This window comes from Panthera onca, chromosome B4, assembly GCF_046562875.1.
Source record: "Panthera onca isolate mPanOnc1 chromosome B4, mPanOnc1 haplotype 2, whole genome shotgun sequence".
In the NCBI taxonomy this organism is placed as follows: Eukaryota; Metazoa; Chordata; class Mammalia; order Carnivora; family Felidae; genus Panthera; species Panthera onca.
Window position 1 is genome coordinate 64409471 of NC_138345.1, and position 12139 is coordinate 64421609.

At 40.4% G+C, this 12139-nt stretch overlaps 1 protein-coding gene and 1 long non-coding RNA gene across 11 annotated transcripts in view; one reads left to right on the top strand and one right to left on the bottom strand.

Moving 5' to 3' along the window:
- The window catches only part of LOC132694543 (uncharacterized), a 63057-nt gene extending 55570 nt beyond the window's left edge, over nt 1-7487 (bottom strand). For 2 of the 4 annotated variants that reach the window (XR_013556792.2, XR_009617354.3), the window contains exon 1: nt 1492-1581. This is a non-coding gene — a long non-coding RNA (uncharacterized LOC132694543). Of the gene's footprint in view, nt 1-1491; nt 1582-7397 lie in introns of those variants that run through there. The other 2 variants (XR_013556794.2, XR_013556793.2) reach the window with 2 other exon arrangements.
- Nucleotides 1-12139, top strand: part of FGD4 (FYVE, RhoGEF and PH domain containing 4) — a 260303-nt gene that overhangs the window by 78783 nt on the left and 169381 nt on the right. The window lies entirely within an intron of this gene.

A 12139-nucleotide genomic window follows, 5' to 3' on the forward strand; every position in this document is an offset into this window, starting at 1 on the left:
TCTCTCTCTCTCTCAAAATGAAACAAAACAAAACAAAAAAACTTTGAGCATGGGAGTCTGCCATTTTTTCTAGCATTAGAAAAGGTATAAAGCTGGTGCTGCTGTAAACACAGACATCCCTGCTGTCCAGTGAGTGACAAATCAGTGAAGGTGGAGACAAGTGAAGAGAATATAACTGGGGCTTATGAAATGACTAGCTATTTTGGGCTCCCAGGTTGGCTGACTGTACATCTGTTTTCAAGAGGAAAACACCATTGTGTGATCACATTGGAATAGTGTTAGGATTTACATGACTGCCAGGTTTAGGTCATGAGGTAAAATCTGGATCATAAATAGGGAAAATGGAGAGCTAGCGTAAAGTCACACGTCACTGTCCACCCACCCTGTAGAAGAGCAAAGGAATAGAGAAGAGTGCCAAGAAGAAAGTTTAAAAAATTTTCCCTTGATTTACATTTTTGCTAAGTCAGACATCTCTTGTTCACTTTTCCCCCAGAAAGCATCTAGAATATCCGTGACCTCTATAGGATCCCTTATCTCCTGGACTGCCCACCATCTTCCCTTTGAGACTTACTCTTTTGTCCTGGAGAAAGTGTGGTATCCTGATGAGTCAAGTTCGTTAGTCCTGGGCCATAGACTTCCTTCCTGCTTGTTCCTCAAGATTAGCAAGTGTACTTGCTGCTTGACTTGCTTCAGAAACTTATCATGTATTTCCATGCCCATTCGCTCAGATGTGTCTGTGACCTGGCACCGTGGTCACTACCTGGGTAGGTAAGAGTGGTGGAGCCCACACTTATATTGTCTTTATTCATTCCCTACTGTTTTTTCTTCTGTTCATTTTTCAACAAAGATTTAGTGAGCACCTACTTTGGGCCAGATACTGGGGATTCCTTAGTAAATAAAACAAAATTCCCTTATTCATGGAATTTACCTTCTAGGGTGGGAGGCAGACAATAAAATGAGTGCGGGAAAAAATTTAATGTTGGGCAGGAATAAGTGCTATTAAATGACAAAAAGACCAAGGTCCTGGAATAGGTAGGAAGTCTCAAGGGGTTGTGATGAAGCAAAGAGATACTTGAAGAAATGGCATCTAAGTACAGAGTCTAATGAAGTGTGTTATGGAAGCAAGAGGAAAATTTGGGGAAATGTTCTAAACAGAGGGAAGGGCAAGTGCGGAGGACCTGAAACAGGAATGAGGTTTGACATCAGAACTTGACAGGGAAGTATTTAAATTCCTGCACACCTGTTGAGCAGACTAGCTTACGAGGAATGGTAAGGTCTTTATTTGGACCTACCTCCAGCTATATGTTCAGTAAGATATTATTTACCTTGTTTTCTCACATATAAAGATTAAAAGCTTTTAATCTGTTAATGGGGTTCCATGTTTGAACTGATAACTTCATGTTTTGCCAATGAATTGTTGTATAATGTCTAAACACATTTACTTGTGATATGTTTATGAATATTTATTTAGTGAACATTTATGGATCTTACCTGATGGATTAGATGTGGCTGAGGAGGGAAAAAGTGGGGAAGGAGATGCTGATGAGAGAGAAGAGGAAAGGAGTTGCTGGAGAGAGCCCGCAGAACCGGGAGAGTTGATTGTGAGGCAATACAGGAAGAAGGAATGCCAAAGGAGAATGAGGTCAGCACAGTCAGATGCACCCAGGGAAGTCCAGGGATATAAGAACTGAACAGTGACCTGTGGGTATGGCACCTGGGATGTCTCTACTAGTCTTGGAGGGAGCAGAGTCTGGTGTATGTTAGTCAGACAGAGGTGAGCTGAGGAAGTGGAGGTCATGACTGTAGAGTTCCCACCTTTTGAGAAGTATGAACAAGAAAGACAGGAACAAGATTAGACAGCTTGACAAAAATATGAATGGAGATAAGAGGGTTTTTTTGCTTTTGTTTTTGTTTTTTATTTTAAAAGAAATTTCATTGGTGGTTTTTCATGACAGGAAGTCATCCTTTGCTATTCTTGGCTCACAGAGTAAACAGTTGTTTTACGTGCATTTATGTCCCACCATCACACTTTTAAACATGTTTAAAACTTCTTACAGCTATATAGTTATCCAAGTATTCAAAGAGAGTTCACCTATGTAATCTTGATCTTCTTGAAAGGAAGGTACCAAATATTATGCCTGTTTCTTAGATGCATGCCTCAAATCCCAGGCTATAGCTGAGAAGTCACCCCCCAAAAAATTGTAGGACAAAAAATTTTATAAGTATTTCCCATCCTGACAAGAGTTTGGCAATCTATATTCACAGCATTAACTAACCATGATTTGTCCCCATATTCAACTGATTATCCTCTGGTTACCTCAGAAAAATTTATATATATAAATTATATATAATTTATAGGGAAGATGAAATTTTTCAGAATACACCATTATGTCCCTCTTGCCGCACACATACCCTGCCATACACAGAGCAGATACGGTCACCTTCAAATGTTCACAATGGAGTACACCTCAGTCCTAGTCTTAAAGGATTCTTGCCCACACAGCCTGGCTACTCTTTTCAAGACTTTCCTCTTTCTGGGGTTTGGACTTGGAGTAGAAAGGTAAGGTTAGGTAGAGAGAGTTGATTTTATAAGACCAGATGAGAGGCCATAAATAATCCCCAGGTTTCAATAGTAAGGGTTCAGTTGATTATTTTTGCTGAATTTGCTTTCTCTCCTAACAAAGAAAACCCTGTAGAACTTAAGCTCAACAGTTTTGTGTAAAGTTGATCTAAGTAGTAGCGGTGCCCCCAAGTTGTGAGCATCCAAATATATAAATCAATTAATAACAAACATAAACTCATTGGTAATAATAGTAGGGGACTTTATCACCCCACTTACAGCAATGGACACATCATCTAAGCAGAAAAATCAACAAGGAAACAATGGCTTTGAATGTCACACTAGACCAGATGGACACTTAACAGATATATTCAGAACATTTCATCCAAAAGCAGCGGAATACACATTCTTCTCCAGTGCACATGAAACATTTTCCAGAATAGATGACATACTGGCTCACAAATCAGCCCTCAACAAGTACAAAAAGATTAAGATCATACTGTGCATATTTTCAGACCACAACGCTATGAAACTTGAAATCACCACAGGAAAAAAAGACCACAAATACTTGGAGGTTAAAGAACATCCTACTAAAGAATGAATGGGTTAACCAAGAAATTAAAGACACCAAGGCACCTGGGTGGCTCAGTAAGTTAAGCATCCAGTTTCAGCTCAGGTCATGATCTTGTGGTTTGTGAGTTCGAGCCCCAGATTGGGCTCTCTGCTGTCCCATTACTACTACCCCTGCCACTCTCTGCCCCTTCCCCGCTCATGCTTTCTCTCAAAAATAAACATTAAAAAAAAAAAAGAAATTAAGGAGGAAATAAAAAAGTACATGGCAGCCAATGAAAATGAAAACATGACAGTCCAAAACCTTTGGGATGCAGCAAAGGTGGTCATAAGAAGGAAATACATAGCAATCCTGGCCTTCCTAAAGAAAGAAGAAATATTTAAAATATATAACCCAACCTTACACCTAAAGGAGCTGGCAAAAGAACAGCAAATAAAGCCCAAAACCAGAAGAAAATGGGAAATAATAAAGATTAGAGCAGAAATCAATGATATCAATATCAAAAAATAGTGGAACAGATAAACAAAACTAGGAGTTGGTTCTTTGAAGGAATCGATAAAATTGATAACCCCCAGCCAGACTTACCAGAAAGAAAAAGGACCCAAATAAATAAAATCATTAATGAAAGAGGAGAGATCATAACCAATACCATAGAAATACAAATTGGGCACTCTGGAAGAGATGAACAAATTCCTAGAAACATATAAACTACCAAAACTGAAACAGGAAGAAATAGAAGATTTGAACAGATCCATAACCAGTAAAGAAATTGAATCAGTAATCAAAAATCTTCCAACAAACAGGAGTCCAGAGCCTGGGAACATGACTTCCCAGGGGAATTCTACCAAACATTTAAAGGTATTCTTTTGAAACTGTTCCAAAAAATAGAAATGAAAGGAAAACTTCCAAATTCATTCTATGAAGCCAGTATTACCTTGATCGCAAAACCAGACAAAGACCCCCTAAAAAGGAGAGTTACAGACCAATTTCCCTGATGAACATGGATGCAAAAATACTCAACAAGATACTAGCAAATTGAATCCAGTAATATTTTAAAAGAAATATTCACCATGATCAAGTAAGATTTATTCCTGGGCTGCAGGAGTGGTTCAATATCCACAAATAAGTCAACATGATATACCACATTAATAAAGGAAAGGATAAGAAATATATGATCCTCTCAATAGATGCAGAAAAAACATTTGACTACATACAGCATTCTTTCTTCATAAAAACCTTCAAGAAAGTAGGTATGGAAGGAACATACTTCACCATCATAAAGACCATATATAAAAGACCCATGGCTAATATCCTTGATGGAGAAATGTATAGCCAACTAATCCTTGACAAAACAGGAAAGAATATCCAATGGAAAAAAGTCTCTTCATCAAATGATGTTGGGAAAACTGGACAGCTACATGCAGAAGAATAAAACTGGAACACCATACGCAAAAATAAATTCAAAATGATGAAAGTCCTAAATTTAAGACAGGAAGCTATCAAAATCCTAGAGGAAAAAACAGGCAGCAATCTCTTTGACCTAGGCCACAGCAACTTAGTAAGCATATATCCAGAGGCAAGGGAAACAAAAGCACAAATGAACTACTGGGACCTCATCAAGATAAAAAGCTGCTGCACAGTGAACAAAACAGTTAACAACACTAAAAGGCAACCAGTGAAATGGGAGGAGATATTTGCAAATGACATCAGGTTAGTATCTAAAATCTATAAAGAATTTATCAAACTCAACACCCAAAAAACAATCCAGTGAAGAAATGGGCAGAAGACATGAATAGACACTTTTCCAAAGAAGACATCCATGGCTAACAGACACATGAAAAGATGCTTCTCATCACTCATCATCAGAGAAATACAAATTAAAACCATAATGAGATACCACCTCACACCTGTCAGAATGGCTAAAATTAACAGCTCAGGAAACAACAGATGTTGGCAAAGACGCAGAGAAAGGGAAACTCTTTTGCACCACTGGTGGGAATGCAAACTGATGCAGCTACTCTAAAAAACAGTATGGAGGTTCCTCAAAAAATTAAAAATGAACTACCCTATAATCCAGCAGTTGCACTACTAGGTATTTATCCAAAGGATACAGGAGTGCTGATTCAAAGAGGCATATGCAACCCGATGTTTACAGCAGTGCTATCAATAATAGCCAATGTATGGAAAGAGCCGAAATGTCCACTGACTGATGAGTGGATAAAGAAGATGTGGTATACAATGGAGTATTACTCAGCCATCAAAAAGAACAAAATCTTGTCATTTACAACAATGTGGATGCAATTAGAGTGTATTATGCTAAGTGAAATAAGTCAGAGAAAGACAAATACCATATGATTTAACTTATGGAGTTTAAGAAACAAAACAGATGAACATTAGGAGAAGGGAAGGAAAAGTAAAATAAGATAAAAACAGAGAGGGAGGTAAACCGTAAGAGACTCTTAACTATAGAGAACAAACTTGGGTTGCTGGAGGGGAGGTGGGTGGGTGGATGAGCTAAATGGGTGATGGGCATTAAGGAGAGTACTTTGTGGGATGAGCACTAGGTGTTCTATATAAGTGATGAATCACTAAATTCTACTCCTGAAACCAATACTACACTGTATGCTACTAACTCCAGTTAAAACAAAAATAAGGTAGTAAGGGTTTGCATGTGTTGGTCTTTCAGGATATTTATTTTTTGAACTGTAATAACTGTTGAACATTGAGTTTTACGAGCGCAAACCTGAGTTCTCTTTTCCATTCTGGCTCAATCTCAGCCTCTAAAAGAATGTTCAGGGGCACCGGGTGGCTCAGTTGTTTGGGCGTCTGACTTTGGCTCAGGTCATGATCTCGCCGTGAGTTTGAGCCCCACGTCAGGCTCTGTGTTGACAGCTCAGAGCCTGGAGCCTGGTTCGGATTCTGTGTCTCCCTCTCTCTCTGCCCCACCCCTGCTTGTGCTCTCTGTCTCTCAAAAATGAATAAACGTTTAAAAAATTTTTTTAAAAATGTTCATAATGTTGACATTTTGATCATTTTTACAGAATGTTATTTGCGTATCTTTGCCTAGTACCATCCATCTATCACTGTTTTATCTTGTTAGCTCCTCACCAGCTCCTGCCCCTGCACCAGAGGTAAAGGTCTTTGTTTCTCAAACGTGCTGAAGATTCCTCAAGAGAAAGGAACCAGTGTCTCATTTTTGTCTATAGAGTTTAGGTTGGAACTTTGCAAATTGTGGAGCCCAATGTCTTGTTTACATAACAGTCTTTGTTTTTAACCATTTTTCCACTTGTCACACTGTCTCATAAACATTTAACTTAAACACATTTACTAATTAATACATTACCATAAATGTATATTATGTTATATATATATGTACTCCCTGCAAAGAGTCTTCAGCTTTCATGTATTTCAGGAATTTTCTTAAACAAAGAAAGAAGAATTAAAACATCTAGATTCCAATTTAGATGAGTCACTTCCTGGAAAAAAAAAAAAATGTAAGAAGGAAGAATGTGAATGGCAACAGACTAGGACCCAGATGCTTGTATAATTTCCTCCCACCTCTGTTTTAGAGTCAGTGTTAAAGATCTGTAAGGAGAGGGTTTATTACCCTAACGAAGACAGTAACAGATACTCTAATGATGTGAAGAATTGGATCCTGTTATTCACACTGGACTAAGACATCATCCTTCCAATTTTAATCAAAAACATCCCTTAGGGGTTCTTGGCTGGCTCCGTTGGTAGAACATGCAACTCTTGATCTCAGGGTTATCAGTTCAAGCCCCACATTGGGTATGGAGCCTACTTAAAAAAAAATCCATGGGCATTGGCAGATCTGAGGTCAAGTCCTAATGGTTGGACTTTGATGAAAGATGGCTAGTATATAAGCCTCCCTAACATAGACTAACCCTCCTCAACTTTTGTTTTCTTTATAGTGTGGTACCTGGGCATGTCCCAGAAAGGGAAATACTTCTCTGAAATGCTAAGCACAAGAGAGGAATGATGGGCAGTTAAAAAAAAATTGCTTCCATCATGTCAGGCTAGACTCGTCACTGTATCATCTTATTAACCCCCTGCAAACTGGGCAGAAAAGTTCCACTTATTTCATTGTGTTTTCTTTTGCCTATAAAGCACTCTTTACCCTGCAAATACATTTTTCTAAATCATGTCTTTAAAACTAGTTGCAAAAGAGAAAAGTTAAATTTAAAAACAAATCTTATAGAATGTTAAGAATACAAAATTCTAGGTAAATGTCTGAGAAAATATCACCTGTTTACAAATACTGTATTTTGTGTTTCAGTGTCCGTGCCTAGTCAGCCCTGTTGTTTAGTCTGGTCCTTCTTAAGCTGACATGATGAGTTTGATCTCCAAGCAGGATAGGTAACCTGAGTCTGTTTCATAGTCACTCCCAGCCTGACAATATCCAGTCACCTCATAATGCAATCCATTTGTCCAGAAGGAGTTTGGGTAAGAGTAGAAACAGCACACAGAAAGAGCAGTGCTGGTGTCAACGTCACTCAACAGTGTGCCCTACGGGGGATGTAACCACCACCTCACCTGGTAGCCTAGTAACATCTCATGCTCCAGCCTTTCATCGTAGCACACCTAAATTTTAGTATGAATTTCCTTCTGGAAAATAAATACTTGTCCTGGCTGCTCTAGCCCTTTCTCTGTTCCCCCTGAAACCAGTAAGAATGAGGAAGAACCCTCCTTCCTCTAACATTCATTCTTAGTGTTTGAGAGCAGAAGGGAACTTGGGAGATGATTTACTCTAGCTCCCTTATTTTGAGACTGAAGCACACGTGATAGGGAGGGTAAAACAGCCTGCCCATGTCATACCACTGGCTAAGCAGTAAGTCCAGGCTTCTGAGTTTCTAGTTAGGGAGTCTTTTCATCATCTGGCACTGCGAAAACTAAGGGCTTAAAGACATTATTGACAAAATATGTGCCTAGGCCGAGGTGCTCTGGGGCAGTGCCACCAGCTCAGTGGGGTGCTATCTGGAGGGTATTTTAAAATTTCAAGGGAAACACAGGGACATCTATTAAACACTGTGGGAACAATTAGCTGTAGGTGGTTCTGTTTTAGAATTACACTGTACTCTTTCTTTTGATGACATCATAGTTTTGCAGAGCTGGGGTTTCGGCGGGTTATCGTGATAATAAGCAAGTATCTGGTAAAAATCAATGTGGAACAGAAATGAGGATGGCAAGGTCTAATATGATCCTGTGGTGTGAGAAGTTTTGCAGCAATCTCTTACTCAGCACATCCCCAAAGGCAAGGGAATTAAAAGCAAAAGTGAATTACTGGGACCTTATGAAGATAAAAAGCTTCTGCACAGCAAAGGAAACAACCAACAAAACTAAAAGGCAACCAACAGAATGGGAAAAGATATTTGCAAATGACACATCGGACAAAGGGCTAGTATCCAAAATCTATAAAGAGCTCATCAAACTCCACACCCGAAAAACAAATAACCCAGTGAAGAAATGGGCAGAAAACATGAATAGACACTTCTCTAAAGAAGACATCCGGATGGCCAACAGGCACATGAAAAGATGTTCAACGTCGCTCCTTATCAGGGAAATACAAATCAAAACCACACTCAGATACCACCTCACACCAGTCAGAGTGGCCAGTTGTTTATACCTAATTACTTAATAAGTGAGCCTGTTAGGGGCACCTGGGTGGCTGTCTGTTGAGGATCTGACTCTTGGCTTCAGTTTGGGTCATGATCTCACGGTTGGCAAGTTCAAGCCCTGCATTGGGCTCTGTGCTGACAACGCAGAGCCTGCCTGGGGTTCTCTGTCTCCCTCTCTCTCTGCCCCTCCCCAAGTTGTGTGTGTGCATGTGTGCACACTCGCTCTCAAAATAAGTGAACTTAAAATAAAATAAAATAGCCTGTTAGAGATTTCTCTTGGCCTGGAATGCCATGAAAATGTTACTGAGAGGGGCGCCTGGGTGGCTCAGTTGGTTGAGCGTCCGACTTCAGCTCAGGTCATGATCTCACAGTTTATGAGTTCGAGCTCCGTGTCGGGCTCTGTGCTGACAGCTCGGAGCCTGGAACCTGCTTCGAATTCTGTGTCTCCCTCTCTCTGCCCCTAACCCACTCACATTCTGTCTCTGTCTCTCTCAAAAATAAATAAACATTAAGAAAAAAAAAGTTATTGAGAAGTAGCTAAGGACTCCATGATTCAAAAAAAAAAAAAAAAAAAAAAAAAAAAAAAGAGGTTAGAGTGGAAGAGAGCCAAAGCATAAGAGACTCTTAAAAACTGAGAACAAACTGAGGGTTGATGGGGGGTGGGAGGGTGATGGGTATTGAGGAGGGCACCTGTTGGGATGAGCACTGGGTGTTGTATGGAAACCAATTTGACAATAAACTTCATATATTGAAAAAAAAAAAAGAGTTTGGGAACCTCTGACTTACAGCATCTTCCTGGATAAAACTTCTTGCTAAGAAAAAGAGAAAGGCTGAGTAAGGATGGATGCAACCAGGTACATTCAGTAGCCAAGGGAGGTAGAAAAATACTCACAAGGCTATTTGATCGCTGCTTTGCCGGCACAGTGGCCACTATGATGGATGCTGGGCAGTGTTGCTGCCCACCCAGCATTTGAAGAAGGTAAATTATCCAGCCTGTTTCCAACCCTTTTTCACCTTGAAAATCTTTACGGGATTGTTGGCTCTTTGTCACATGCTTACGTTTGGAGGCCCTGTTACTAGATTGGTGGACAGTGCGGCTGGAGGTGCCATCACGTAGACAATGTCAGAACCCCTAGAGGTGCACGTGGCTCTGAAGAGGACACTGCCGCTTGTATGCCTTTCTGGGATCTGCCATTTTTTTCTTCTTTCTCAGTAAATGCCCTTGGAATCAATTCTCTAGAAACTGTGAGTCAAGTTCTTCCTAGATTTTTTTATTGTGTCTTGCTACTTGGTAGATCCACCTAAGAACAGAGTAGAATCACCATTGAAAAATATGTGTAGGAGTAAATATTATTTTTAGAGAGTAATCCTTTTTGACATCAAGAATTTTGGAAAACAGAGGAAAGGAAAATATCACCAATATTTCTTCCTCACAACTGCTCTTAGAATTTTGAAGTAGGTAACCCTAGGCCTTAGTTCCTAAGTATCTTTTCTTTTTTATGTAGTTGTTCATAGTGAGTATTTAGTTATGTATTTATTTTTTTTCCCTTTACTTCCAGAAGATAATGTAGCAATAATGACTTAGAGCCAAGCTTTGGTCTCAAATGAAGTTCAGATCTTAGCTGTGAGACAGAGGGCACAGAACTGAATTTCTAAGTCTTTGTTTCCACACCTAAAAAATGAGGATAGTAAGGTCTACTTATAATCCCTGTGAGGTTTAAATAAAATACTGTGAACTGCTTATTACAATACCTGATACCTACTAGGGGCTCAGCAAAGAGTATATACTTTTTTAAATGTTTATTTATTTATTTTGAGAGAAAGAGACACACACACAGAGAGAGCACACACATTAGTCGGGGAGGGGCACAGAGAGAGAGACAGAGAGAGAGACAGAGAGAGAGAGAGAGAGAGAGACACAGCGCGCGAATCCCAAGCAGGCTTTGCACTGTCAGTGCAGAGCCTGACAAGGAGCTCAATCCCATGATATGTGAGATCATGTCCTGATCCAAAATAGAGTTGGCTGATTAATCGACTGAGCCACCCAGGTGTCCCAATAGTATATTGTTATTAAAATGCCATCAACATTCTCCTTATGCCACATAGGTTTTGTGACCATATTTTTTTTTTTAATTTTTTTTTTTAACGTTTATTCATTTTTGAGACAGAGAGAGGCAGAGCATGAACGGGGGGGGGGGGGGGGGGTCAGAGAGAGGGAGACACAGAATCGGAAACAGGCTCCAGGCTCCGAGCTGTCAGCACAGAGCCCGACGCGGGGCTCGAACTCATGGACCGCGAGATCGTGACCTGAGCCGAAGTCGGCAGCTCAACCGACTGAGCCACCCAGGTGCCCCACGACCATATTTTTAATAACTGCATGATATTCTATCAAGTTGTACGCATTCTTGTGTAATCGTTCATCTGTTATTAGATTCTTAGGTTGCCTCTAAACTTGCACTAGACTAAAAAATTCTGCAGCAAGCTGTTATTCATTGCAGATTTAATAAGTGCTCACTATACACAAGGACGTTTGCCTGGCATTAGGAGCATAGAGTCCAGAGTGGCAGTCCCTGGCTTTGAGGGGCTGGCTCACAGTCTGGTGGCAGGGGAGATGCATACAGATAACTGGCCTGTGGTAAACACCATCACAGTCCCACTTACTGAGAAAGTGCAGAGGAGAGGACAAACTGTGAGACTGCCTGAAGAGCTTGGGGAAGGCAGGAAAGGGTTGTAGGAGAGAGGATTTCGGTGAGTAAAGGGGTTGGGTCCCAGGTTATTAAGGCTTTTTAAGCCATCGCATAGAATGGGACCTTTTTTTTTTTAATGTTTGTTTATATTTGAGAGAGAGAGAGAGAGAGAGACAGAGAATGAGCAGGGGAGAGGCAGAGAGCGATGGAGACACAGAATCCAAAGCAGGCTCCAGGATCTGAGCTGTCAGCACAGAGCCCGAAGCAGGGCTTGGACCCACGAACCATGAGATTATGACCTGAGCTGAAGTTGGACGCTTAACTGACTGAGCCACCCAGGTGCCTCTAGAAAGGGACGTTTTTAGTGCAACAGGAAAGTCAGTTTTGAGAAGAGAGTTGACATTATCCATTTAGGTTTTATAGCCCTGTAGGAGGTGAGATGGAAGCAGAGTTTAATTAGGAAGTTATTAAAGAGACCAGGTGGTAAGAAGTGGCCAGATTGGAAGAAATAGCCCATGGCATGAGCTGTCAGGTTGGATGTGAAGTTGTCAGAAAAGGGTCAGAGATGGGCTCCCAGACATTTAGCCTGAGTTTGGAATAGTGGAGTTGCCATTTCCAAAAACAAGGAATGATGCAAGAGGAGCAGGTCTGGGGAGACGATCAAAAGTTGAGTTTTGGGAGCTTA